The following is a 27,861-nucleotide window of genomic DNA, read 5'->3' as shown; positions in this document are numbered from 1 at the left end:
CCGAAGCAGATCACTTCTCCTTCCCCATTAGAATTAATCTTTTCGTTAACTTCTTATTCCTCTTCACACATTCAGGGCACAACATATTATCTTCTACGTCTGCAGATGGGAAAGTGCAGGCTGGTAACAGAAAGAGAGAGGTCATCCTCTTGGGAGTGTCAGGTACCCAGGCCTGCCCTGCATGGAACTGCAGGCGAACCCAGCCCTTGGTGTCTGCAGGGAGAACTCGGCCATGGACCACACACCATCTGACACCAGAGGCTTGAAGCAAAAAGGTCTCGACAGAAGTAGGAATGGGACATGAATTCACGGTCTTAGGCTGAGCTGCTCTTGCAGCAATTCTTGTCCATGACGCCAATATTGCTTCCTGAGCTGAAGTTATCACTTCAACTCTATTAGCCATTTCTTCTCTCTCCCTTCTCTTACAACTTTTCTGATCCTTTGCTGTCTTGGTCATCACCTTGCATTTCTTCGAACATAACTGCAACTTAGCCTCCTCTGGTGTGTCAGGAATATCCTGTTTTTGCTCAGGGTAAGCGTGTTGCTGGAGCCTTAGATAAACCTCTATTTTCGGGCCGTCGGTACTCAAATTAAAATGTTAGCACCACTTCCGCAAAGTGTCCTGGTGGACCTTATTAATAGGAGGCAAAATGGTCGGCAAGGGAAGCATTGGTACTTTACGTTTTGAGCAAGCTTTGAATTGCTCATTCATTTGAGGAAGATGAACTTTATCCTTTTTCCTAGACTTCTTTGGTTTAACTTGTGCAGTTGAAGTACTTGGTTCCATTTGATGACCCTCTTGAGATTCCTTTTTTACTGGGACTAATGTGATTATCACATGTTCCTCCTCTAATTCGTCTTCAAAGAAATTCTTTTTTTCTCAAACCCAAGGGCGAAGAAACTCAATTCCAGTCCTAGTCTAACCAGAGCACCCTTTCTTTTTTCAAATGGTCTTGGATTTTTTACATAAACAATTATGTCATCCATGAATAGAGGCAGTTTTGCTTCTAATTTCCCAATCCAGAACTCTTTTTTTTTATCTTGTTACACTTGATATGTTATTTTATGAACAGAAGTTTAATAGTGGATACCCTTATTTTCTTCCTTTATTCAAAAGTAAAGTTTCTAATGTTTTACTATTTAAAATGAGGATTGCTGTATATTTTGACAGGTATTCTGTATCAGGTTAAGGAAGTTTCCTCTATTCCTATTTGTCAAGAGATTTTGTTCCCTAGTCATGTAAAAGAGTTGAATTTTATTAATATTTTTCTGTATTTATTGAGATGATCATGTTTTTCTCCATTGATCTGTTAATATAGTGAATTAAACTAATACATTTTCTAATGTTAAACTGTTCCTTGGCTTAAAGCAACTTTGCTTATGATGTAATCTTTTTCTATATCTTGCTGGATTCAGTTTGCTAACTTGCTTTGGATTTTTGTGTCAATGTTTGCAAATGAGATTGACCCATAATTTTCCTTTTTTATATTGTCCTATGTCAGGCAAAGATAGTATAAGAAAGGAGTTGGGGAGCTTTCCAATCTCTCAATTCACTAGAAAAGCAAGTGTATAAAATTGGCATTTTCTGTTCTGTTAATACTTGATGGAAATTGTCTATATGATTATATAGGTTTGGGGTTATCTTTGTGGAAAAATTTTTAAACAATGATTTTTATTGTTTAGAAAACAATTAAAATTCTGCATTTCTTCTTTAACTTGTGTTGGCAAATTATATTTTCCTAGGAACCTCTCAATTGTTTCTGTTTTCAAATGAATTATCATTAAGCTGTTCATAGGAACCTCTTATTCTCTGTTTAATTTCTGAAGCAACTCTAGTCATTTTCATTAAGATTTTGTGTTTTCCATCTTTCATCAATATTAATCTTGACAGAAATTATTTTATTAGTCAAAGAAGCAAATTTTGTCTTCAATGACCCTATCATATCTTTAATTTCTTATTTTATTAACTCTTTCCTTCTACCATTAAAATTTATTCAATTTTTTCCTAATTTCTTAAATTGTATGCTTAGGTTGTTTATTTTTAGTCTTTCTCCTTTTCTTATATAAGCATAAGGCTATAAATTTTGCTTCTAATTACTTCTATAAGTACATCTCATAGGTTTGATATATACTATATTCATTGTGATTTAGCTCTTTCTATTATTGTTCCTTATTTGATCCATGACTTATTTAAGAGTGTGTGCATCATTTAAAATTTTAAAATATATATTTTCTTTGTTATCATTGTATTATTTATTTCCAATGTTATTACACTGTGGTCAGAGAATACAGTCTATGTGTAAAAAAATTTTAATCACTTCTGTAATATTTGTGGAGATCAACTTAGCAAAAACATTTCCTTTATGGTTGAAAAGAGTGTGTATTTTCTAATTGTAATGTAAGAATCCATACATGCCAACTCAAAAAAGCTAGTTAATTGTACTGTTTATCTCTCCTATATCCTTATTAAGTTTTATATCTGATTTATTGGTCAATTGCAAAGAGAGATATGCTTAAATCCCCTGCTATGGTTGTGGATTTTATCAGTTTGTCCTTGTAATCCTATCAATTTTTACTTACATAATTCAATGCCATACAACATCATAATTTTTATACACTCTTTTTCCCATGATGGTGTGACCCTCTTTTTACCTAAAGAATATTTTTATTTTTATTTTTATTTTGCCTTAATGTCTATTATAACTAAACCAGCTCTTTTTGGTTAGTATTTGTATGACATAATTTTTTCAATCCTTTTTATTTCAACATTTCTGTATCTTTATTTAAAATGTCTTTCATAATGACATCTAGTCATATTTTTTTCTTAATTCAATCTGATAATCTTTGTCTTATAACTACAACATTTAGTTCATTTATTTTTAATGTAAATCCTGATATATTTAGCTTTATTTCTGTCATCTTATTGTGGGTTATTTGTTGTGCTTTTTTTGGCTCCTTTTTTAAAAAAAATCTTTTCTTACTTTATAATGAATTAACTGAGTTTCTCTAATACATTTTTTCCCTCTACATGGGAAATTTTAATTTAAACATTCTACTGCTATTATTTTAATGATGGCACTTAATCATTTTAACTTTTAAAACATTTTTATTATGGGAGTTTTCACACATACACAAAAGTAGAGAAATCATGTAATAAACTTCCATGTAACCATCACCCAGTTTTTACAAGTATCAACATAAGTTCAATCTTGGTTCATCTATTCCCACCATCCCCACTTCCATTGCTACTGTTGTAATAGTTACAGAAAATTTAAAGAAAATCTAAGAAATCATATAATTTCAACTGTAAATATTTCAGTATATATCTCTAGTAGAAAATCCCTTTTCAAATATAAGCAAAAGGTTATCACCCCTAAAATATTAACAATAAATCCTTAATACCATATAACACCAATCCATATTCAAATTTCCCCAATCATCTAAAAATGTCTTTAGATATTTTGCTGGTTTGAATCAGGGTCCAAATATGTCCACACTTCACATTTTGTGTCTTAAATATCCCTTAATCTCTAACATTCTCTATCTTTTTGGGGGAAGGTGGTACACCATTTATTTATTGGAGAATCTGGTCATTCATCCAATAGCATGTCCCATGTTCATGGAATTGATGCTGTCTGTTTGCTTCTTGTGGTATGATTTAACTTGTTTCTCTATTCCCTGTATTTCCTATAAACTTGTAGCCACAGCTAGAGACTGATTAGATCCAGGATATGGCTTTTTTGTTATTGTTGTTATATTTTCTTTTGTTTCATTTTTGCAAAAATGCTTCATACATGGTGTTGTGTACTTCTTAATATATCATATCATGATAAACATATATGGTTGTTCAAATTTTAATTATGATATGATTGATTTGTGGTTTCATTCAGGTTATGTCAGCCTGATCTATTATAAAGTTATATATGAACTGTCCACCTAATGGTCTTAATATCCATTGTTTGTATTTGCTTAGATCCAGTATTTCATTAGGGGTTCCAAAATGGTGATTTTCTAATTCCATCATACTCTCTGCATTTATTACCTGGAATTCTTCTCTAAAGAACAATTTTCCCTCATCGACAATTTGGTTACCATAAAATATATAATTTCATTTCCACTTTGTTTTAATAGTCCCCAAATTAATAATTATTATTATGTTGTGTTGAATCAAAGGCATCATTGATTATAAGAAACACCATTATTTTATCTACTGCAAAGAAAGTAAAATTGCCGCCAATAAAACTATGACATTCAACATAAAAGGTGCATCCTAATTTCAAAAATGTTAAAATGTTTTTAAAAGTACATCTTATAATCAGGTAAATATGATGCTATTATTGTTTGAGTGATTCAATCCTTGTTTAGATCTACCTGCATGTTTACCATTTTCTTTGGTCACAACTGGTAAATCTAACTCCTTCCTCTTCAGTTAAATTTCCCTCTTTCTGAAGTACATATTTGGGAATTCTTTTAGCAAGGATCTGGGCATGGCAAGCACTCAAGCCATTGTTGGAAAATACCTATATATTTTCTAATTAAGGCATAGCTTTCATACAGTCAAATGTACAAATATTAAGTATGCAGGTTGGTGGAAGATCAAGTATCTATATACCCTTATAACCACAGTCTAGTTTCTGGAAATGTGTTTAAATGATATATAGTTTTATTCTGAAGTTATTTTTTCTGAGTATGGTGATATTTTCATTGCCTTATGCTTTCAGTTGTTGTGATTAAGTCTCCTGACTGTAATTACTGTTCCTTGGAAGGTAATCTGTCTTTTCTCCTGGATTTTTTAAAGATTATTTTGTCTTTCTCATTAAGAATTTTCACTAATATGTGTCTAGATGTGAATTTATTTTATTTTTCCTGACAAAGACTTATGCTTCCTGAATCTGAAAAGCAATGTCTTTCATCAAATCTGAAAAACGTTCAGCCACTATCTATTTAAATATTGATCCTTTCACATTCTTTATGTTCTCTCCTTTTGCAATTCTTAATAGATGTATTATGTGGTTTGAAGTTGCATGTACACCAGAAAAACATGTTCTTAAGTTTAATCTTCCTGTGGGTATGAACCCATTGTAACCTTAGGTTAAGAAGGGGTGGCCCAACACTATCAGGATGGGTCATAATCCTATTGCTGGAGTGCTTTATATGTGGAATTAAATTCAGACACAAAGAGAGAAAGCTACAGAAAGCAATAAGCCACATCAACAGAACCTAGAAGAGAAGGTAAAGACCAGGAGATGCTGCCATGTGCCTTGCCATGTGAAGAGTCAAGGACCACTGGCAGCCAGCCCCAGAACACCAGTCTTTCAGATTTCTTGGGGAAAGGCATTTGTGACAGAGGCAATAATAAGTACAAATGCTCTGAGGTAGGGACATTTTGGACTGTTTAAGGAACAGTTTAGAGGCCAGAGTGGCTAAAGAAGTGTAACTGAGGGGAAGAGGAATGGAAGATGGGGTTAGAGAATAACAATAGGCCATGATACAAACCTTAGATTTTACACTGAATAAGATGGGAGCCATTGGGCAGTTTCTGCAGAGGAAAGATGTCTCTGACTTAAAATGATCCTTCTGTGGCTGTTGTGTTGAGAAATTATGGTAGGGCCAAAGGTGTATTTGGGGAGGCCAGGTAGATAACTATTCCAATAGTCTGCATTAGAGGCTGTAGGTAAATTATACCAGAAGTATGATAGTGGAGGTAGTGAGAAATGGTCATATTCTGGTTATATGTTAGAAGTATTTGAAAAGATTTGTACTGGTTTAAGAGGATGTATGGTTTAAGAGGATGAGAGGAATCAAACATATCTTCTAGGTTTTGTGCCTGAAAAACTTGAAATGTGAAGTTACCATCTCCTATAATGGGAAAAGACTGCAGGAGGAGAAGTTTAGTGATATGGAAAATCTAGAGTTCAATTTTGAATATCTTAAGTAATGTACACCCAAATAGAGACATCAAGCATGCATTTGGATATACGAATATCAACTTTATGAGAAGTTGAGATCAGAGTTGTAAACTGTGCCTCAGTTTCCTCAGCTACAAAATATGGAGGTTAATAGGGCCAGCCTCACAGAGTCTTCATTTAAAAGAGATCATGGATGAAAAATGATTAGCATAGAGGTTGGAACACAGAAATCAGTCAATAAAGAAATCTGAATACTTTGCTTATTTGCTTGTCTCAGGTCTCTGTTTAAATGATAACTCATCAGAGAAATGTTCTCTGACCACCTATACAGAATTAACCAACTCCCCTCTACCTATGTCACTCCCTAGCTCTTTATACTTTTTTTTCCCTCATAGCTGGCACTTGTCACTAACTGATACACTGGAATGCATGCTTTCAATAATATTTGTTGAATGACCAAAGAAGGTAATTGTACAAAGAAAATAGCAGAGCAAATATTTGAAGCCAGAAATATCTGGCTCTACATCCTGTAGTTCACACCACTATATGCCTACTCCTTCTCTAGATAAACTCTCTATTCCAGCCAAACTATGCCAGCTTACATCAAGAGCCAAGTACCTTTAAACTGGCATATTTTTCATCCTGTTTTCCCCCTTATGAATATACACCCAAATGAAAAAACAATAAATTCTGAATGATATATATCAGATATACATTTAAATGCTTATATAAACTTACAAGAACATAAAAGAAGTCTTCAAGAACAAGAAATGAAGAAGGAACTGAAAATTATAGATGCAAAAAGTCCTTAAATCTTAGAAAACTGAATTTGGTAACATATAAAAAGGAGACTACATCATGACCAAGTGAGATTTATTTCATTAATGCAAAACTAGTTTACCATTAAAAAAGCTATCAGGAAAAAGATGGCAATGTAAACAGCTATTGAAAACTTCTCTCCAGAGATTCAATGAAGAAAAGGACAATTTTGAATTGTTTGAAATTCTGGAGGAAGATATAGACTGGAGAAGGACCTTGCAAATGCCAAATTGAAGAAAGAGAAGAATATCAGGTAGGAATCTTCCATCCTGGACCTGCCAGTCCTTTCCCCTCCCCCGCACTCAGTCTCACTGTGGGAAAGGCATGAAATCAGCAGACAGGATCCCTCCAACCAGGGACACAGACTATAAGTTCTCTCACAGCAGTGAAACATCCCCCCACCATTTGAAGACCTGGGGGAAAGGACAGGACATTTCAAGGCCCAGGTCAGTGAGGGACAAGGAGACTGAGAAAACATGAACAGACACTGTGTTTCTAGCCCTTTCTTAGGACCACAGGGCATGGTCCACATGCCCTGCATGGAAACCCAGCTCTGTTTTGGTTGAGAAATACTGATGACCCAACTGTTAAAGCAGGACTCTAAAACAAACACAGATCTTCCTGGCCTGTGAAAAATAGAGCACCACAGGAAGTCAGTAAATTTGTTTTACCACACACAGTGAACTTCCTGGGGTACCCAGTGCCTACCTCCCACCCCTGTGGCAGGCCACTGTGGGTGCCTGATATTTAGGGAGAAGAGCTGATCTTACAACTGGCTAGCAAGAGAAACAAAGAACAGACAGAGATCAAAGACAACTAACAAGAAAACCCTGGGCAAAAGAGAGAAAACAACCTCCAGAATAAACTAATCAAGAAAATCAGATGCCTAGAGAGTAAAAACTCATGAGTCACACCAGGAAACATGAAGATATGGCCCAGTCAAAAGAACAAACTAACACTTCAACTGAGATTCAGGAGTTGAAACAATTAATTAAAAGTGTTCAGACAAATACACTAAATCAAACCAACAAGTTGAAAGAAAATGTGGCCAAAGAGATGTCCATAGAGAAGAACTCAAAAGCTTGAAAAAACAAATGACAGAACTTGCAGGAATGAGAGGCACAATAGAAGGGATGGAAAACACAATGGAGACATGCAAGAGCAGATGTGAAGGGGCAGAAGAAAGGATTAGTGAACTAGAAGATGGAACATCTGAACTCCTACACACAAAAGGACAGGTAAGGAAAAGAATGGAAAATAATGAGCAGGGTCTCAGGGAATAGAATGACAACATGAAGTGTACAAATATACCTGTTATAGGTGTCCCAGAAGAAGAAGAGAAGGGAAAAGTGGCAGAAAGAATAATAGAGGAAATAATCAATTAAAATTTCCCAACTCTTATGAAAGACATAAAAATTACAGGTCCATGAATTGCAGTGTACTCTAAACAGAATTGATCCTAAATAGACCTACTTCAAGACACTAATCAGATTGCCAAATGTCAAAGACAGAGAATTCTTAAAGCAGCAAGAGAAAAGAGATCCATCCCATTAAAGAAAAGCTTGATAAGACTAAGTACGAATCTCTCAGCAGAAAGCATGGAGGCAAAGGCAGTGGTATGATATATTAAAAATACTGAAAAACTTCCAATCAAGAATCCTATATCTGGCAAAACTGTCCTTCAAAAATGAGGGAGAGTTTAAAACATTTACAGATAAACAGAAACTGAGAGAGTTTGTGAACAGGAGACCTCCTCTACAAGAAATACTAAAGGCAGTGTTACAGACAGGAAAAGACGGGAGAGAGAGGTTTGGAGAAGAGTGTAGAAATGAAGATTAGTAGTAAGAGTAACTAAAAGGGTAAAAAGAAAGAAAAAAATGATATGACATAAAATCCAAAAGGAAAAAATTGTTGAAGAAATACTGCCTTTATAATAATAATATTAAATGTTAATGGATTAAACTCCCCAATCAAAAGACATAGGTTGACAGAGTGGATAAAAAACAGGACCTATCTATATGCTGTCTACAAGAGACTCACTTAAGACTCAAGGACAAAAACAGGTTGAAAGTGAAATGTTGAAAAATATATTTCATGAAAACAACAACCAGAAAAGAGCAGGGGTAGCTATATTAATATTAGGCAAAGTAGACTTCAAGTGCAAAACAATTAAAAGAGAAAAAGTACACTATGTATTAATAAAAGGGACAATCCATCAAGAAGACATAACAATCATAAATATCTGTGCACCAAGACAGAATACCCCAAAATATGTGAGGCAAACACTGACAAAACTGAAGGGAGAAGTAGACACCTCTACAATAATATCTGGAGACTTCAATACACCACTTTCATCAATGGATATATCATCTAGACAGAAGATCAATAGTGAAACATAGATATTGAATAAAATGATAAATGAACTAAACTTAACAGACATTTATAGAACACTACACCCCATGACAGCAAGATACACATTTTTCTCAAGTGCTCATGGATCATTCTCCAGGACAGACCACATGTTGGGTCACAAAGCAATTCTCAATAAATTTTAAAATACTGATATTATACAAAACACTTTCTCAGATCTAATGGAATGAAGTTGGAAATCAAAAACAGGTGGAAGGTCAGAAAATTCACAGATATATGGAGGCACCTGTTCTTAGGCCTACCAGGAATGGAAAATCTGAACCATCGCCCTGCTTTTATGTAAATCCAACTCTTCCTCAAATGCCCATTTCTTCAAGGAAGACTCTATTACCATCCCATCCCGTGGTATTCTGTCCCTCCTCTAACCTTCTTCAGCACTTGTCTGTACTCCTCATTTGGTCTTTATGTGCTACCTTTTATTGTTATTTATCTTTCCTGATCTCTTCTCTTTCTCCAAATGGATTATAAACTCCTCAAGGGCCTTATTCATCTTCATATTTGCAGCAATGAGCACACAAGGGGGGCTCAATATCTGGCTGTTGATGATTATAATAAATTGAGAAATAATGTCATTAAGCTATGGAAGCCTGGTGAGTCACCCTTATCACTGTAGGGAGAGACTTACAAGGAAATAGAAGTGCTTACATTATCTTGGCAAGGCATTCACCCATGGGGTTGTGCTAAAGTTGCAGCACTTCTTTTTCTCAATGTTATTGCTCCCATTAGCTATTTGAACCTATGGCATCCCACTTTTATAACATGCTCTGACTTCTAAGCCTTTTGTTCATTTGAGGTTGTTTGCTTCCTGATGAAAGCTATGGACACACCTTAATATCATGCAAATCACCATTTGGACTATATAATTTATTCCAAATAACTTACTCTATATTCATGATGTATGGATCCCAGTTAATTCCACAAGGAGCTCACCTTTCTGTTTGCCTTTATTCTTTCAACTTTTCTCTAATTTCCAAGGTCCAGTTGGGTCTACTTGAGTTGGCATTAATGTAATCAGTGGGCCAGAAAGCTGAACTAAGGGTTTGAACTAGATTTAAGGGGCCATTTTAGGTGTTCATGAGGAGAGTGACATAATACAAATGACTTTATAATGACTTACATTGTCTAACCTGTGTAGTTTGTAGGCTAGAAGAAGGACTGTCATTGAAAGAAAGCTTCTGAACCCTTCTCTTTATGTTTGGGGAATTTCTCACCAAATGAGTCAGTGAGGCAGCACATGCTTCTTGCCACAGATGCTAAAAGGCCTTTCCCAGCACTTCCTAGGATGTGGACACATGACCTAAGGCTCAGCTAGTCAGAGGCAGTGGACCTAGTGACACACTGAAGCAGAGGCAAGGAGAAACCATACTGGAAGTCACAGTACTGTTCAGTGTCTGGACACTGTACTATGGACTTCAAGGTTCAATGTCATCAACAACAGTGTCCTCACTGTATAGGATTTTAGTGTGATTGTGTCTGTGACTCTGGCTGCAGTCACCCTTGTTTCTGCCTGTATTCTGACCCTGGTTCTCCTGCTTTCTAGGTAATTCTTTGGATGACCTAATCTCCTCTCATACATATTTTTATTTTGAAAAATTTCCAACATTTTGTACACCATTTACTTGGATACATCAATTTTTGTTAACATCTTCCTACATTTTCTCTCTCTTTCTCTCTCTTCCTGTTTCTGTCTCTGTCTCTCTCTCTCTACACAAACACACGTGTATCACATATTATGTATTTGGAAACAATTTGCAGACATCATTAGATTTCACCCCCAAATACTTCAGCACATATCTCCTAAGAACAAGGACATTCTCCTACATAACCACAATACCATTATCACAGCTCAGTTGCTCTGAGTCGCTTCTGTTTGTCATCTGTTTTATATGGCTCCAGTGATTTAATTAAGACACACCCTGAATGGGTGGGTTAACACCTCCATAGATATTATCCAATCAAAGTCTTGCCCAGTTGATTGAGTCACATCTCTGTGGAAACACTCAAAGATTCCAACCTAATCAACACTAATATGTCTGCCCCCACAAAATTGCATCAAAGATAATGTCATTTTGGGGGACATAATACATCCAAACTGGCACAGTACTTATTTTTTTAGTCACCATTGAGAATGGAATCTTTTTCTTTAGTGTCTCTTCGGTTACATCATTTCTACTGTACAGAAACATTACTGACTTATGTGCATTAATCTTACACCCCACCACTTTGCTGAATTTGTTTATTAGCTCAAGTAGGTATATCATCAATTTCTCAGGGTTTTCCAAGTATAAGATCATATTATCTGCATATAATGAGACTTTTGCTTCTTCCTTTCCAATTCAGATGCCTTTTATTTCTTTGTCTTGCCAAATTGCTCTGGCTAGAACTTCTAGTGCAATGTTGAATAATAGTGGTGACAGCAGGCATCCTTGTCTCATTCCTTATCTTAAAGGGAAGGCTTTCAGTCTGTCACATTGAGTACTATACTGGCTATGGGTTTTTCATATATGCCCTTCATCATATTGAGTGTTTTCTTCAATTCCTAGCTTTTGAAGTGTTTTTATCAAAAAAGGATGTTGGATTTTGTTGAATGATTCTTCAACATCTATTGAGATGATCATTTGATTTTTCCCTTCTGATTTGTTAATGTGTTTTATTATGTTGATTGATTTTCTTATGTTGAACCACTCTTGCATACCTGGAATGAACCCCACTTGGTCAGGGTGTATAATTTTTTTAATGTGTCTTTGAATTTGATTTGCAAGTATTTTGTTGAGAATTTTTGCATCTATATTCATTAGAGAAATTGGCCTGTAGTTTTCCTTTATTTTAGCACCTTTATCTGGTTTTGGTATTAGAGCAATGTTGACTTCATAAAATGAGTTAGGTAGTATTACATTTTCTTCAATTTTTTAAGAGTGTAATTAGGAATGGTATCAGTTGTTTTTGGAAAGTTTGTTACAATACCCCCTATAAAGCCATGTGGGCCTGGGGTTTCATTTATAGGAAGCTTTTTGATAACTAATTGAATCTCTTTACTTGTGATTGGTTTATTGAGTTCTTCAATTTCTTCTTTATTCAATCTAGGTTGTTCATGTGTTTCCAGGAAATTTTCCATTTCTTCTAAATTATCTAGTTTGTTTGCATAGAGTTGTTCATAGTATCATCTTATGATATTTTTTATTTCTTCAGGATCTGTAGTAATACCCCCCTCTCATTTATTATTTTGTTTATTTGGGTCTTCTTTCATTTTGACTTTGTCAATCTAGCTAACGGTTTGCTGATCTTGTTGCTCTTCTCCAAGACTAACTTGTGGTTTTATTTATTCTATTTTTTTCCATACCATTTATTTCTGCCTTAATCCTTGTTATTTGTTTTCTTCTACTTGCTTTAGGATGAGTTTGGTGATCATTTTCTAGCTTCTTCAGTTGTTCCATTAGTTCTTTGATTTTAGCTCTTTCTTCTTTTTTAATGTATGCATTTAGAGCTATAAATTTCCCTCTCAATACTGCCTTTGCTGCATCCCATAAATTTTGATGTGTTGTGTCCTCATTTTCATTCATCTCAGATATTTAGCAATTTCTCTTGCAATTTCTATTTAGACTCATTGATTGTTTGAGTGTGTTGTTTAACCTCCTGATATTTGTGAGTGTTCTTGTTCTTTGACAGTTATTAACTTCTAGTTGTATTCCATTGTGGTCAGAGAATGTGCTTTGAATAATTTTAATCTTTTTAAAGATTGCTTGTTTTCAATATTTTTGCATTTATTGAGATTTTTTTGTGACCCAACATTTGGTCTATCCTGGAGAATGGCCCATGTGCCCTTGAGAAGAATGTGTGTTCTGTTTTTGTTGAGTGAAGTGTTCTATACATCTGTTAGTTCCAGTTGGTTTAGCATATCATACAAGTCATGTACTTCCTTATTGATTTCTTACTGGATATTCTATTCATTATTGAGAGTGATGTATTAAAGTCTCCTACCATTAATGCATAACCACCAATTTCTCCCTTCATATATTTTGGGACTCTGCTGTTAGGTGCATATATATTTATGATTGTTAAATCTTCTGGTTGGACTGTCCCCTTTATCAGTATATAGTGACCATTTTTGTTGCTCAAAAGTCTGTTTTATCTGACATTAATTAGCATAGCTTCCCCAGATCTTTTTTGGTTCCTTCATGCATGGTATATTTTTTCCATCCTTTGACTTTCAACCTACTTGTATCTTTGTATTTAAGGTCAGTCTCTTGCAGCCAGTGTATAGTTGGGTGTGATGGTTGGGTTCATGTGTCAACTTGGCTAGGTGACCCAGCTGTCTGGTCAAGCGGGCACTGGCCTGACGATTGCTGTGAGGATATTTGAGGCTGGTTAATAAACCAATGGGCTGGTTTGTTGGATCATCAGTCAATTGACTGCAGCTGACTGATGACTCATAAAGGGGCGTGCCTTCCACAATGAGAGAATGCAATTGGCTGGATTTGGTCCGGGTGATCAGTTGAAGGCTTATAAGCAGGACAGTTAGAGAACCTTCACTTCTTCTTCAGCTGCCCAGTGAAGCATTTCCTGGGGAGTTCGTCAAAGTTGCCGGTTCATTTCCTGAGGAGTTCATCGAGCACGTTCGTCAAAAATCCCAGTTCATTTCCTGAGGAGTTCGTCGAAGTTGCCGGTTTGTTTCCTGGGGAGTTCGTTGAAGTTGTCGGTTCGTTTCCCGAGGAGTTCATCGGACATCTTCCTTGGAGTTGACAGTTTGTTACATCTCTCATTGATTCTGTCTCCCAAGAGAACCCTAACTAATACATTGGGTCATGATTTTTCTTTTTCTTTTTTAGGTGTACTTTTTATTTTAAAATTTCCATAAAATAAAATGCAACCATTTTAAGAGAACAGTTCATTCAATGAGTGTTAACAAATCAGTACACTCATGTAATGGCCACATGATTTTTAATGTAATTTTATTAATATATATTCATACACCATATAATTCATCCAAAGGATACAGTGACTCACAGTATAATTATATTTGTGCATTCATCACCACAATCAATCTTAGAACATTTTCATTAGTACAAAAATACTTTAAAAACAAAATAAAAATAAAAAAGAGCCCCCCAAATATCCCATACCCCATATCCCACCTATTATTTGTTTTTTTTTTCTTCATTTTATTACGAATCTGCCCATACACCAGATAAAGGGAGTGTGAATCACAAGGTTTTCATGATCACGTGGTCATACTATATAAGCTATATAGTTATGAAATCATCTTCAAGAATCAAGGTTACTGGATTATTGTTCAACAGTTTCAGGTATTTCCTTCTATCTATTCTAGCACACTAAAAACTAAAAAGGAATATCTATATAATGCATAAGTGTAACCTCCAGAATGACCTCTTGACCCTATTTGAAATCTCTTAGCCACTGAAACTTTATTTTGTTTCATTTCTTTTCCCACTTTTGTTAAAGAAGGCATTCTCAATCACACAATTCCAGGGCCAGACACCCCTGGGAGTCTTGTCCCACAGTGGGTCATGCTTTTATTATCTACTCTGCTAATCTCTGTATTTTAACTGGAGCATTTAATCCATTTATGTTTAAAGTCATTACTGATAATACAGGACTTTCTTCTGCCATTTTGTTATTTAGCCTTTGAATGTCTTATACAATTTTTGTCTCTCCAATTAATGCATGTTTTTATAGTTATGTGTTTTTTTGTGTTGTACCATATTGAGTGCCTTCTCATTTCAATCTTGATATATTTTTCATCTATTTTCCTTGTGGTTACCATGGGGATAAAATTTAATATTCCAAATATATAACAATCACCCCTGGGAGTCATGTCCCATGTAGAGGGGAAGATAGTGAGTTTATTTGCAGAGTCAGCTTAGAGAGAAAGGCCACATCTAGGCAACAAAAGAGGTTCTCTGGGTATGACTCTTAGGCATAATTATAAGTAAGCTTATCTTTGCCATTGCAGAAATTAGTTTCATAAGGGCAAGCCTCAAGATTGAGGCTTTGTTTATTAAATTGGGAGTCCCTAATTCCTGAGAGGCTATTGGGAATTCCCCAGGTCAGAAAATTGAATAGTTCCACATTTTTTCCCAATCCCTCATGGGACTTTGCAAGTGCTTTTTAATTTTCTACTGCAAATACTATAGAATGTATCAGAGTATTACTTTAACATGTACAGAATGACAAGATCTCATTCTTTATTATAGGTTCCTTGTAATCATGTTGTTTAAATAAACTGATCAGACAGTTTAGATTAGATAGTGTGCTATAGAAAATTAAAATTTTGAACAAAATAAATATCTCTTCCTTTGGTCTCACACTGATGTTGAAGTTTTAAAATACAGACAATGCATTTTGATTACCTTACTCCTAAACAGATCCACTTCATTCATTCTCTAATTGAAGTCTTATGTCTTTTACACCTTCTTTAATAGTTGCTGTATGGAGTAATGCTGACATTCAGAGCTGCAGAATTCTAACTCTGAGTCTCAGGTGTCACAGTTCCAATAACACTGTAAAAGCTATATATTATACAATCATTTTCAAGAATCAAGGCTACTGGATTACAGTTCAACAATTTCAGGTATTTTCTTCTAGCTATTCCAATACACTAAAAGCTTAAAAGGAATATCCATATAATACATTAGAATAACCTCCAGAATGACCTCTCAACTCTCTTTGAAATCTTTCAGCCATTGAAATTTTATTTTGTTTCATTTATTTTATTTTGTTTCATTTATCTTCCCCCTTTTGGTCCAAGATGGCATTCTAAATCCCACAATGCCAGGGCCAGGCTCACCCCTGTGACTCATGTCCCATGTTGCCAGGGAGACTCACAACCCTGGAAATAATATCCCACATGGGGGGGGGGCAGTGAGATCACCTACAGAGTTGGCTTAAAGAGAAAGGCCACATCTGAGCAACAAAAGAGGTTCTCTGGGGGTAACCCAGGGATAATTACAAATAGACTTAACTTCTCCTTTGCAGGATTAAGTTTCCTTAAGGGCAAGCTCCAAGATTGCCAGCTAGGCCTATTAAATTTGGAGTCCCCAATGCTTGCAAGAATATCAGGAATTTCCCAGGTGGGGAAGTTTAATATTTCCACACTTTTCCCCAGTCCCTGAAGGGGGCTTTGCAGTATTTTTTATTGGCTTCCCAAATTACTCTGGGATATATCAGGGCATCACACTAACCTGTACAATCCAACAAGATCTCACTCCCTATTAAATGTTCCTTGTAATTATGGTGTTTGACTAGATGGACTATACAAGTTAAATTAGATAGTGTGCTTCAGAAAATATAAATTTTGCACCAAATAATCATGTCTTCCTTTAGTCTCACAGAGAAGTTGAGGTTTTTAAAACTGTCAATATCATCCTCTACCCTTTAGTCTGATTTGCCTTAGTCCTAAACAGATCCTCTTCATTCATGTCTCTAATTGAAGCCTGGTCTCTTTTTTCAGACTCCTTAAAATTTGCTGTATGGGGTAATGCTGACATTCATAGCTGCCAGACTCTGTCTCTGAGTCTCAGGTGTCACAAGATAGCCAAAGGTCCTGGGAATGACCAAGTTCTACAGAAAGAGCTCCGTATCTCAGAATTTAGCAATAAGCATAACAACTCAGAATGTAAGTGACTGGTGTAAGAGCTTACAATCTAGAAACCTTTACAATAAGGCTTCCCCTGATAACCTATGGTATCAAATTCAATTCTCAGAGTTTGAACATTATATTTAGTTCATATTAGTGAGGCATTACAAAATTTTTCTTTTTGTTTCTGTATTATTTTATTCAACATAATGTCCCCAAGGTTCATTAACATAGTTGCCTGCCTCACAACTTCATTCCTTCTTGTAGCTGCTCAGTGTTCCATTGTATGTATAAACCACAGTTTGCCCTAATGTTCATCAGTCAATGTACCCTAAGGCCACCTCAATCCTTGCAAATCGTGACTACTGCTGTCATAAACACCAGTGAGCAAATGTCCATTCTTATCTCTGCTTTCATTTCTTCCAAGTATATACCTAGTCACAGGGTTGCAGGGTCATATGGCAACACTATACTTATCCTCTTGTGGAAGCCCTCCAGAGGGGCTGCACCATTCTACTTCCATACCAACATTGAATAGGTACATGACTCTACACACTTTCCCCAACAATTTGCATCTTTCTGTTTATTACACAGTTTTATTCACAAACCATACAATACATCCTAAGTAAATAATCAATGGTTCCTGGCATAATCACATAGCTATGCATTCACCACCACAATCTATATGAGGACATCTCCATTTCTTCCACAAAGACAGAAGAGGAAAAAATTAAGACTAAAACATAAAAAATAAAAAAATGAAATAAAAATAAAATAAAATAAGAAGGAGAAACAGCAACAATAACACCAAGAATCCAATACTCCTCCCTTATATCCCCCTCTTATTGACATTTATCTTTTGTATATTGCCTTTGTTACATTTCTTGGAAGTATATTACAATCTTACTGTTAACTATAGACTATAGTGTGCATAGATTATATTTTTCCATATGCTTTCCCATTTTCAACACCTTGTAGTGTTGATATTCATTTGTTTTCATTCATGTAAAGACATTGTTATATTTGTACATTTAATCACCTTCATTGTCCACTCTAGTATTCACTAAGTTATACAGTCCCAGTCTTTATCTTTATATGCCCTTCTGGTGTAATACATATCCCTAGCCTCCCTCTTTTCAACCATACTCATACCAAGCTTTGTTCAGTGTACTTACAATGTTGTGGTACCATTAGACAGTATTGTGATATCTATTGCTGCATATTTGCAATCAATCCTGTTGAACATTCTGTACTCCTTCAGAATCAAATGCACAATCTCTACCCTTTTTCTATCTCCTGGGTACTTGTGTTCTCAACTTTAACTTTCAAAGTTATCAGTGTTATTTCATATTAGTGAGACCATACAGTATTTGTTCTTTTGTTCCTGGCTAATTTTGCTCAACATTATGTCTTCAAAGTGCATCCACGTTTTTATATGCTTTATGACTTTATTCTTTCTTATAGCTGTGTAATATTCCATCATATGTATATACCACAGTTTGTTTAGCCACTCATCAGTTGATGCACATTTGAGCTGTTTCATCTCTTTGCAATCATGAATAATGCCACTAGAAACATTGGATTACAAATGTCCATTTGTGTCCCTGCCTTCAGTTCCCCTGAGTATATACAAATCAGGAACTCTTGGTATAATCACATAGTTAATTGTACATTCACCACCACAATCAATTTGAGAATATTTCCATTCTTCCACAAATAAAGAAGAAAAGAGAAAAAAAGAGATAAACAACAACAAAAAACCCATACCCCTCCCTTATATGCCCTCTTATTGACATTTAGCTTTGGTGTATTGCCTATATTACAATCAATGAAAGAATACTGCAATGCTACTGTTAAATATAGACCTTAGTTTGCATTAATTGCATTTTTCCATATACATCCCATTTTAACACCTTGCAATGGTGACATTCATTTGTTCTCCCTTATGTAAAAACTTTCTATATTTGTACAATTAAATCAACATATTTGCCTACTCAAGGATTTGCTAAGTTATACAGTCCCAATTTTTATCCTCTATCTTTTCTTCTGGTGTCATACATGCCCACAGCCTTCCTCTTTCAACCATACTTACACTCAGTTTGTATCATTATATTTACAATATTGTGCTACCATCACACTGTATTGTGATATCTATGTCTGAATATTTACAATCAATCTTGTAAAACATTCTGTACTCCTTCAGCATCAAATGCCCAATCTCTACCCTCTTTCTATCTCCTGATATCCTGTGTTCTCAACTTTAACTCACAGAGTTTGCTCATTATAATTAGCTCATATTAGTAAGACCATACAGTATTTGTCCTTTTGTTTCCAGCTTATTTTGCTCACCATAATGTCCTCAAGATTCACCCTCATTGCTGCATGCATCATGATTTTATTCCATCTTACAGCTGCATAATATTCCATCATATGTATACACCAGTTTGTTTATTCACTCTTCCATTGATGAACATTTGGGCTGTTTCTATCTCTTGGCAATCATGAATAATGCCACTATAAGCATCAGTGTGCAAATGTCTGCTCATGTACCTGCTTTCAGTTCCTCTGAGTATATATCTAGTAATGGGATTGCTGAATCACACGGAACTGCCAGCCTGCTTTCCAGGGTGGCTGTGCCATTCTTCATTCCCACCAGCAGTGAATAAGTGTCCCTATTTCTCCACATCCTTTCCAGCATTTTCAGTTTTCTGTTTTATTGATAATGACCATTCTAGTTGTTGTGACATATCTCATTGTGGTTTTGATTGCATTTCCCTAATAGCTAGTGAAGTTGATTATCTTTTCATATGCTTTTGAGCCACTTCTATTTCCTCTTTGGAAAAGTGTCATCCATGTCTTTTGCCCATTTTTAAGATTGGGTTCTTTGTCTTTTTATTGTTGAGTTGTACAATATCTTTATATACTCTGGATATTAAACTCGTATCCAATATGTGGTTTCCAAATATTGTCTCCCATTGAGTAGGCTGCCTCTTTACTAACAAAATCCTTTGATGTCCAAGTGTATTCAATTTCAAGGAAATCCTATTTATTTATTTGTTCTTTCATTGCTTGCTCTTTGGGTGTACCATCTAGAAAGCCACCTACTACCACAAGAACTTTAAAATATTCCCATATATTTTCTTTAAAAAATTTTATCATCTTAGCTCTAATGTTTAGGTCTTTGATCCATTTCAAGTTTCTTATTTTTTTCATCTGAGGGGTCCTGTCCCATATTGGGGGGAGGGTGATGAATTTATTTACAGAATTAGGCTTAGAGAGAGAAAGTCCACATTTGATCAACAGAAGAGGTTCTTTGGAGGTGACTTCTCCAGACTTGTTCTGGTGAAACTTATGGTTGCAAAGGGGAGGTTAAGCCCACCTATATTTATGCCTAGGAGTCATCTCAAGTTTATTTTTTTTTATTTTGAAATAAATTCAAAGTTATAGGAACAGTTGCAAAAACAATACTAACCCCATACACAGAATTCCATCATACCCTGACCCCCCTCCCCCAATAGCCCAATCCACCAACTTTAACATGCTGTCACATTGCTATTTCTTTCCCTACCTCCCTCCCTATCTATCATTCATCATCTATTGCTGTCTTCTGAACATATGAGAGCTAGCTGCACACATCCTTGAACATATACTATAATTCATGTATACATTTCCCATGAACAAGAACATTCTTTTATGCAATCCCATTAAGTGCAGCTAAGAAGTACAAGAGATTCAACAATGATACAAAGCTTACATTCTATACTTCCTTTTCCTTATGTCTCAACTGTGTCCCTTTGAGCCTCCTGTCCTCCATCCTCCAATTCCATCCAAGTTCATCCTTGGCATTCAATTGTCATCTATTTAGACTGTCTTTTTTATTTTTCAGTTGTGGAGACATATATACAGCCTAAATCTTCCCATTCCACCCCCTCCCTAGCATTCCATTAGTGGGATTAATCATGTTTAGAATGTTGTAATGCTCTTTCCCACCATCCATTACTAGAAATTTCCCTTCACCTCAAACAGCAACCCTACACTCATTTCTTAACTCCCCATTGCCCCTTCCCCCATTTCTCTTTACCCATACTCTACTTTTCATCTCTATGGTTATATTCTCTGTTAATTTCTTTGTGTTTACTGTGGGGCTTAAAATTAACCTCTTAAATCCATAACAATCTTGTTTTTCTTTGATACCACCTTCACTTCAATAGGACACATAAACTATGTTCCTATACTCCTCCATTCCCCTACCTTTATATAGTTGTCTAAAATTACATATTTTACATTGAGTTCAAAACCACTGATTTGTCATTAGAGTTTGTGTAATTTATATCATGTAGCAAGTAAATAGTGGAGTTAAAGTTCAAAAATTATTGACTTCCATTTGTATTCCATTGTGGTTGGAGAATGTGCTTTGAGTATATTCAATTTTTTTTTTTTTTAATTTCTTGAGGCTTGTTTTATGTCCCAGCTTATGGTCCCTTCTGGAGAAAGATCCGTGATCACTAGAGAAAAATGAGTGTCCTGGTGATTTGGGATGTACTGTATATGTCTGTTAAAATTCTGTATATATCTCTCTCCTTTCTTTGTTTCTCTGTCAGTAGGATTCCCTTTAGTATCTGAAGTAGGGCAGGTCTTTTATTGGCAAACTCTCTCAGCATTTGTTTGTCTGTGATAAATTTACACTCTACCTCAAATTTGAAGTAGAGTTTTGCTGGATCAAGTATTCTTGGTTGGAAATTTTTCTCTCTCAGAATTTTAAATATGTCACACAACTGCCTTCTCGCCTCCATGGTGGCCACTGAGTAGTCATAACTTAGTCTTATGCTGTTTCCTTTGTATGTGGTGAATTGCTTCTCTCTTACTGCTTTCAGAACTTGCTCCTTCTCTTCAGTATTTGAGAGTCTGATCAGAATATTTCTTGGAGTGGGTTTATTTGGATTTGTTCTATTTGGAGTTCACTGGGCATTTATGCTTTGTGTATTTATATTGTGTAGAAGATTGGGGAAGTTTTCCCCAACAATTTCTTTGAATACTCTTTCTAGGCCTTTACCCTTCTCTTCCCCTTCTGGGACACCAATGAGTCTTAAGTTTGGACGTTTTATTTTATCTATCATATCCCTGAGATCCATTTTGATTTTTTCAATTTTTTCTCCATTCTTTCTTTTGTTCTTTCATTTTCTGTTCTGTGGACTTCTAGGACACTGAGATGTTGTTCAGCTTCCTCTAATCTTGTATTGTGAGTATCCAGAGTTTTTTTATTTTGGCCAACAGTTTCTTTTATTTCCATAAGATCTTCTATGTTTTCATTTAGTCTTGCAATGTCTTCTTTATGCTCTTCTAGGGTCTTCTTTATGTCACTTATATCCTGGGCCATGGTCTTCTTGATGTCCTTTAAATCCTTTGCCATGTTTTCATTCCTCAATTGTAGTTCTTTGATTAATTGTGCCAGGTACTGTGTCTCTTCTGATACCTTGATTTGTGTGTTTGGAGTTGGATTCTCCATATCATCTGGTTTTATCATATGCATTAATACTTTCTGTTGTTTTTGGCCTCTTGGCATTTGCTTTGCTTGATAGGGTTCTTTCAAGTTGTAAAAAAAAAGATACCAATCTAATTTTTCAGAAACACAGTTTGGTGGTGTACACTTTCTCTAACTAACCAGCAGATGGCATCTGTGAGTCACCTATACCTCTCAAGTCAGTTCTCAGCCTTGTCCCCGCAGTGTGTGGGGAAATGATTCTTGTGGGGTTCAGTTGGAGAACTCAGTTTGGGTGTGTTGCTGGAGCCATCCACCCTGAATGTGGGGCATGTGTACGGGTGGCCAGGGAGGAAGGGCAGCTTTAATATTCAAATCCCCCAGGTTCCCAGAGATTCAAGGCCACCACAACAGTCTAAGCCTTCATTTCATTTCATCCCCAGACCCTCTCTCTCACTGTCCCACAAACCACTGGACTTGGCATAGTGTCCCTGGGTTCTCTGAGTGGGTCCCCCCACCCAACCGTGATCCTCCAGGACCTCTGCCAAGGGAATGCCTGCTATGTCACCAGTGTGCACCATCCCTCAAGGGAAGCCCTGGGCCACTGGGCCGTGCAGGGGCACTCTCAGCCTGATGCAAATATGGCCGAATGGGGTGTCTCACCCCCCCCTCCTTGCACAGTTCCTCCTTCTTAGCTCTGGGACAACTGGCAGGGCTCTGGGCTGTGGGCACGGCCCCGGGCAAGAGTTTATCCAGCCCTCTGGGGAGCCAGCTGCTAGCCATGGGGTTTCTTTCTGTTTCTGGCTCTCCTCTCCACTCCCCCAGCCCCGAGGGTATCTGCAGCAGGCTGTCTTCCAGGCCAGACACCAAGATGCCAGCCCAGCCCCCTCTTGCTGTGTTTTACTGCGTGGTTCCCACTATCACAACTGCAGCCACTCCTGGGTTTTTCCCTTTTTTTTTAAGAGCCAGTTGGTCTCCAAATGCCAGCTTACTCACTCGTTTCAGAATGCAGACTCCCGGTTTCACCAAGTATACAGCCCTTGTGGAATTAGCAGACCTCATCCAGCTGGCGCATTGCTGTAACCGGTATTCTGGGTCACTTTCTGGTTTTTATCTAGTGTTTTTCATGGAGGTGTTTTTTTGCCCTGTCTCACCTAGCCGCCATCTTAGTTTCTCCTGCCACTGCTTCTTAACTGCCAGGAAATAAATATCTCTCAAGTTTATTTTTGTATAATGTGTGAGATAGGCATCCTCCTTCATTCTTTTGGATATGGATATCCAGTTCTCCAAGCACCATTTTTTGAAGAGACTGCTCTGTCCCAGTTGAGTGAATTTGGCTACCTTGTAGAAAATCAATTGTCCAGAGGTGAGAAGGTCTATTTCTGAATACTCAATTCAATTCCATTGGTCAGTATATCTATCTTTATGCAAGTACCATGCTGTTTTGTCCACTGTAGCTTTGTTATATACATTAAAGTAAGGTAGTGTGAGACCTCACACTTTGTATTTCTTTCTCAAGGTATTTTTAGCTATTAGGGGCACCTTGCACTTCAAAGTAAATTTGATTTTGGTGTTTCTAGTTTTGCAAATTAAGTTGGGATTTTAGTTTGTATTGCATCAAATCTATAAATCAATTTGGGTAGAATTGTCATCTGAACTATATGTGTTTTTCCAATCTATGAACATAGTATGCCCTTCCAATTATTTAGATCTTCCTTGATTTCATTTAGCATTTTTTAAAGTTTTCTGTGTATAACTCTTTTATGCCCTTCTTTAAATTTATTCCTAAAGTGTTGATTCTTGGGTTGCTATTAAAATGGGATTTTTATCTTGATTTCCTCATCAAGTTGCTCATTACTAGTGTATAGGAACACTACTGATTTTTGAGTGTTGTTCTGGTATCCTGCCACTTTGCTGTACTCATTTATTAACTCTAGTATCATTGATGTCAATTTTTCAGGATTTTCTACATATAGGATCATGCCATCTGCAGAAAATGAAAGCTTTACTTTTTCCTTTCCAATATGGATGACTTTGATTTCTTTTTCTTGCCTAATTGCTCTAGCTAGAACTTCCAGCAGAATCTTGAATAACAGTGGTGACAATGGACATCTTTCTCTTGTTCCTGATCTTAGAGGAAAAGCTTTCAGACTTTACCAATTGAGTATGATGCTATATGTGGGTTTTTAAAATATATTTCCTTTATCATGTTGAGGAAGTTTCCTTCTATTCCTATCCTTTGAATTGTTTTCATCAAGAAAGGATGTTGAATTTTGTCAAATGCCCTTTCTGCATCAATCAAGGTGATCATGTGGTTTTTCCCCTTTGATTTATTGATGTGGTGTATTACATTTATTTATTTTCTTGTGTTGAAACACCCTTGCATACCTGAAATAAAACCCCACTTTGTAATGATATGGAATCCTTTTAATGTACTTCTGGATTCCATTTGCGAGTATTTTGTTGAGAGCTTTTGCACCTATATTAATTAGATTGGTGTGTAATATTCTTTTCTCATAGTATCTTTATGTGGCTTTCATATTAGGGTGATGTTGGTTTCATAGAATGAGTTAGGTAGCTTTCCCTCCTCTTCAATTTTTTAAGAGCTTGAGCAGGATTGGTACTAATTCCTTCTTGAATGCTTTGTAGAATTCACACGTGAATCCATCTTGTCCTGGACTTTCAATTTTGGGAGGTTTTTGATGACTGATTCTGTAATTTTACTTGTGATTGTTTCATTGAGGGCTTCTATTTCTTTTCAATTCAGTGTTGATTGCTCATGCTTTTCTATAGAAATTGTCTATTTCATCTAAGTTTTCTAGCTTGTTAACATACAGTTGCTCATAGTATCCTCAAATTTTCACCTTTATTTTTTCAGGGTCAGTATTTATGTCCCTGCCCTCCCATATCTGATTTTATTTATTTGCACCTCTCTCTTTTTTTCTCTGTTAGCCTAGCTAAGTGTCCATCAGTTTGTAATATTTTATCATGGACCAACTTCTGGTTTTGTTGATTATCTCTATTGCTTTCATGTTCTCAATTTCATCTATTTCTTCTCTAATCTTTGTTATCTCTTCCCTTCTGTCTGCTTTGGGGCTAGGATGCTCTTATTTCTCTAGTTACTCCAGGTGAGCAGTTACATCTTCAATTTTTGGTCTTTCTTCTTTTTAATATAAGTGTTTAGGACAATAAATTTCCCTTTCAGCTCTGGCTTTACTGCATCTCATAAGTTTCGATATGTTGTGTTCTCATTTTCATTTGCTTCAAGGATGTACTGATTTCTCTTGTAATTTCTTCCTTGACCCACTGGTTGTTTAAGAGTGCATTTTTTGGCCTCCATATATTTGTGAATTTTCCAACCTTCTGACTGTTATTGATTTCCAACTTCATTCCATTATGATACAAGAAGGTGTTTTGTATAATATCATTTTTTAAAAAAAAATTTGTTGAGACTTTCTGTGTTACCCAGTGTGTGGTATATCCTAGAGAATGATCCATATGCCACTGAGAAGAATGTGTGTCCTGCTGTTGTGGGATGTGGTGTTCTATAAATAACTGCCAAGTCTAGTTCATTTATCATACAATTCAACTTCTCTGTTTCCTTATTGGTCCTCTGTATAGATGTTCTATCCATTGATGAGAGTAGTGGATTGAAGTCTCCAACAATTATTGTGCTGGCCACATCCAATTCACAAGGTGCATCTGGGTCCACCCACCTTAGGGTTTGAGCTTGTGTGATAGCTCACTTAGCTTTTTTAAATGCAGCCTTCTGTGGAAAATTCCATTCCCATGCTTTTCCTTTTCTAATCAGGGCATACAAAGGTTTTAGAATTTGTGCTAAATGGGGTGTAAATGGTTTCCAATAACCTAATAAATCAAAGAAAGCTGTTAATTTTTCAGGAGTATGTGGTGTGGGATAACTTTGTATTTTATCAACAACAGTTGAAGGAATACCTTTAGTCTGACCCAACCAGACAACACCCAAGAATTTGACAGAGTATTCAGGCCCTGTTGGATGTTTCCACATTTAAAAATTTTGAGCTACTAAACCATGGCAAATAGTGGGACTATGAAGGTATCCTTATGGAAGCACAGCAAATGTCCATTGTTGTCTTTCCCATGTGAAGTTGAAAGCAGGATAGCTGGAAAGATCTAAAGAAATACTAAAGAAAATATTAGCAAGGTCTAACATAAAGTGAAATTGGCCTAATTGAGTACTTACATTCTGCAACAAGGTAACTATATTTGGTACAGCTTCAAACAAAGGAGGAGTTACTATATTAAGTTCTCTATAACTAGTAGTCATTTGCCAGGTACCACCAGGTTTTTCATTGACCAGACAGGGCTATTAAATGGACTGTGAGTGGGGATTATAATGCCCTCTCTCTCTAATTCTTTGATGGTGGCAGTTACTTTTTGATGCACCCCTGGTAGCTTATACTGATGTATTGCCATAGTACCTCTGGAGGGAGGCAACTTTTGATCAGGAGCTGCTGCTGGAACAGTGGCATCTGCCACAACATCATCCCCTGATGGGCAAACAGGGTGTTGAATTTGCTTTGTGTTAGCCATTTGTTGGATGAGAGGATTAACATGCTTACTTTCCTCAGTTTCAATTTCCCAGTCAGATTGGGGTTCATCATGTTTAATAAGAAATAAACAGGGTCCCACACTTTAGGGTTCCAGTCAGGGGAAGCTAGGCTATGACTAACATGCCCTTTGGGCAGCTTATGCACTTTTACTCTAGTGGAATGGCATGCCAATATTTCTAAATTTTCATCCAGAGTGCCTTTCAATTCTGTTTGGGCCAAACACACATCCCTTTATAATTTCAATTATTCTTCTAAGCAACAGACTGCCACATCAGCCATTAAGGCCTTTTCTGTAGCTGCACATACAACCTCCAAGGTTGGCCAGGCTACAGCTGTGGTAGCCTGGTGGCTTTCCTTTTTCTTAAGAAATCCTAACAGTCCTGCAGCCTGTTGCAGGAGGGCTATTAGTCCAGCAAGGGAGTTATACACATCTCAATAATCCCTCAGTGTACCCCATTTATCTAGGAGGTAGCCACACTTACCCACATAGATATCACAGACCACCCCAGTATCCCCCTCAGGAACTTCCTGTTTCCCAAATTCATGTTGTCAGTGGTTGTGGTTTCTTTAGTCTCCTGGCTGGCTCACCAATTTTTCTGGCCTGCTGGGGCTGGTCCAGCAGTGAAATGAAAAGAAACTCTGAGAATGAAGTAAGACAAAGACTTTCTTATGGGAACTTCCTTACAGGAGTGAATTCAGTCAAGCTGCTCTGATGACAGCTGGTTCAGAGCTCAATGTGAAAGTACTCAGCAATTAAGCGGAGATTAGCAAGGACAGTTATAGAGCTTGAAACAAAGATATTCCAAAGAGCAGGAGGACATGGATACATGAAAGAGGACCTTGTAACACAGAGAAAAGATTGCTATCTTCAGAGTGTCAGATAACACCACAAATACTCCAGAGAAGAGCAAGGCACAGTCTGACATCCGACCCAGAGTGGGGCCTTGTGATTAGCTTACACTGACCATCTGCACACCCCTCCCTCCTTAGGGTTGTTAGCTTAAACATTAGCTGACCTAGGTCACACAGGGTGCTGTG

General features: G+C 36.5%; 1 pseudogene; it reads right to left on the bottom strand.

Moving 5' to 3' along the window:
* Positions 1 to 10: 10 nt before the first annotated feature.
* On the bottom strand, positions 11 to 26,803 carry LOC119522474 (annotated as a pseudogene).
* Between the last annotated feature and the right edge of the window lie 1,058 nt (positions 26,804 to 27,861).

This window comes from Choloepus didactylus, chromosome X (genome assembly GCF_015220235.1).
Source record: "Choloepus didactylus isolate mChoDid1 chromosome X, mChoDid1.pri, whole genome shotgun sequence".
Taxonomy (NCBI): Eukaryota; Metazoa; Chordata; class Mammalia; order Pilosa; family Megalonychidae; genus Choloepus; species Choloepus didactylus.
The sequence above is the reverse complement of the archived record's forward strand: the minus strand, read 5'-3'. Positions and strand labels throughout refer to the sequence as shown.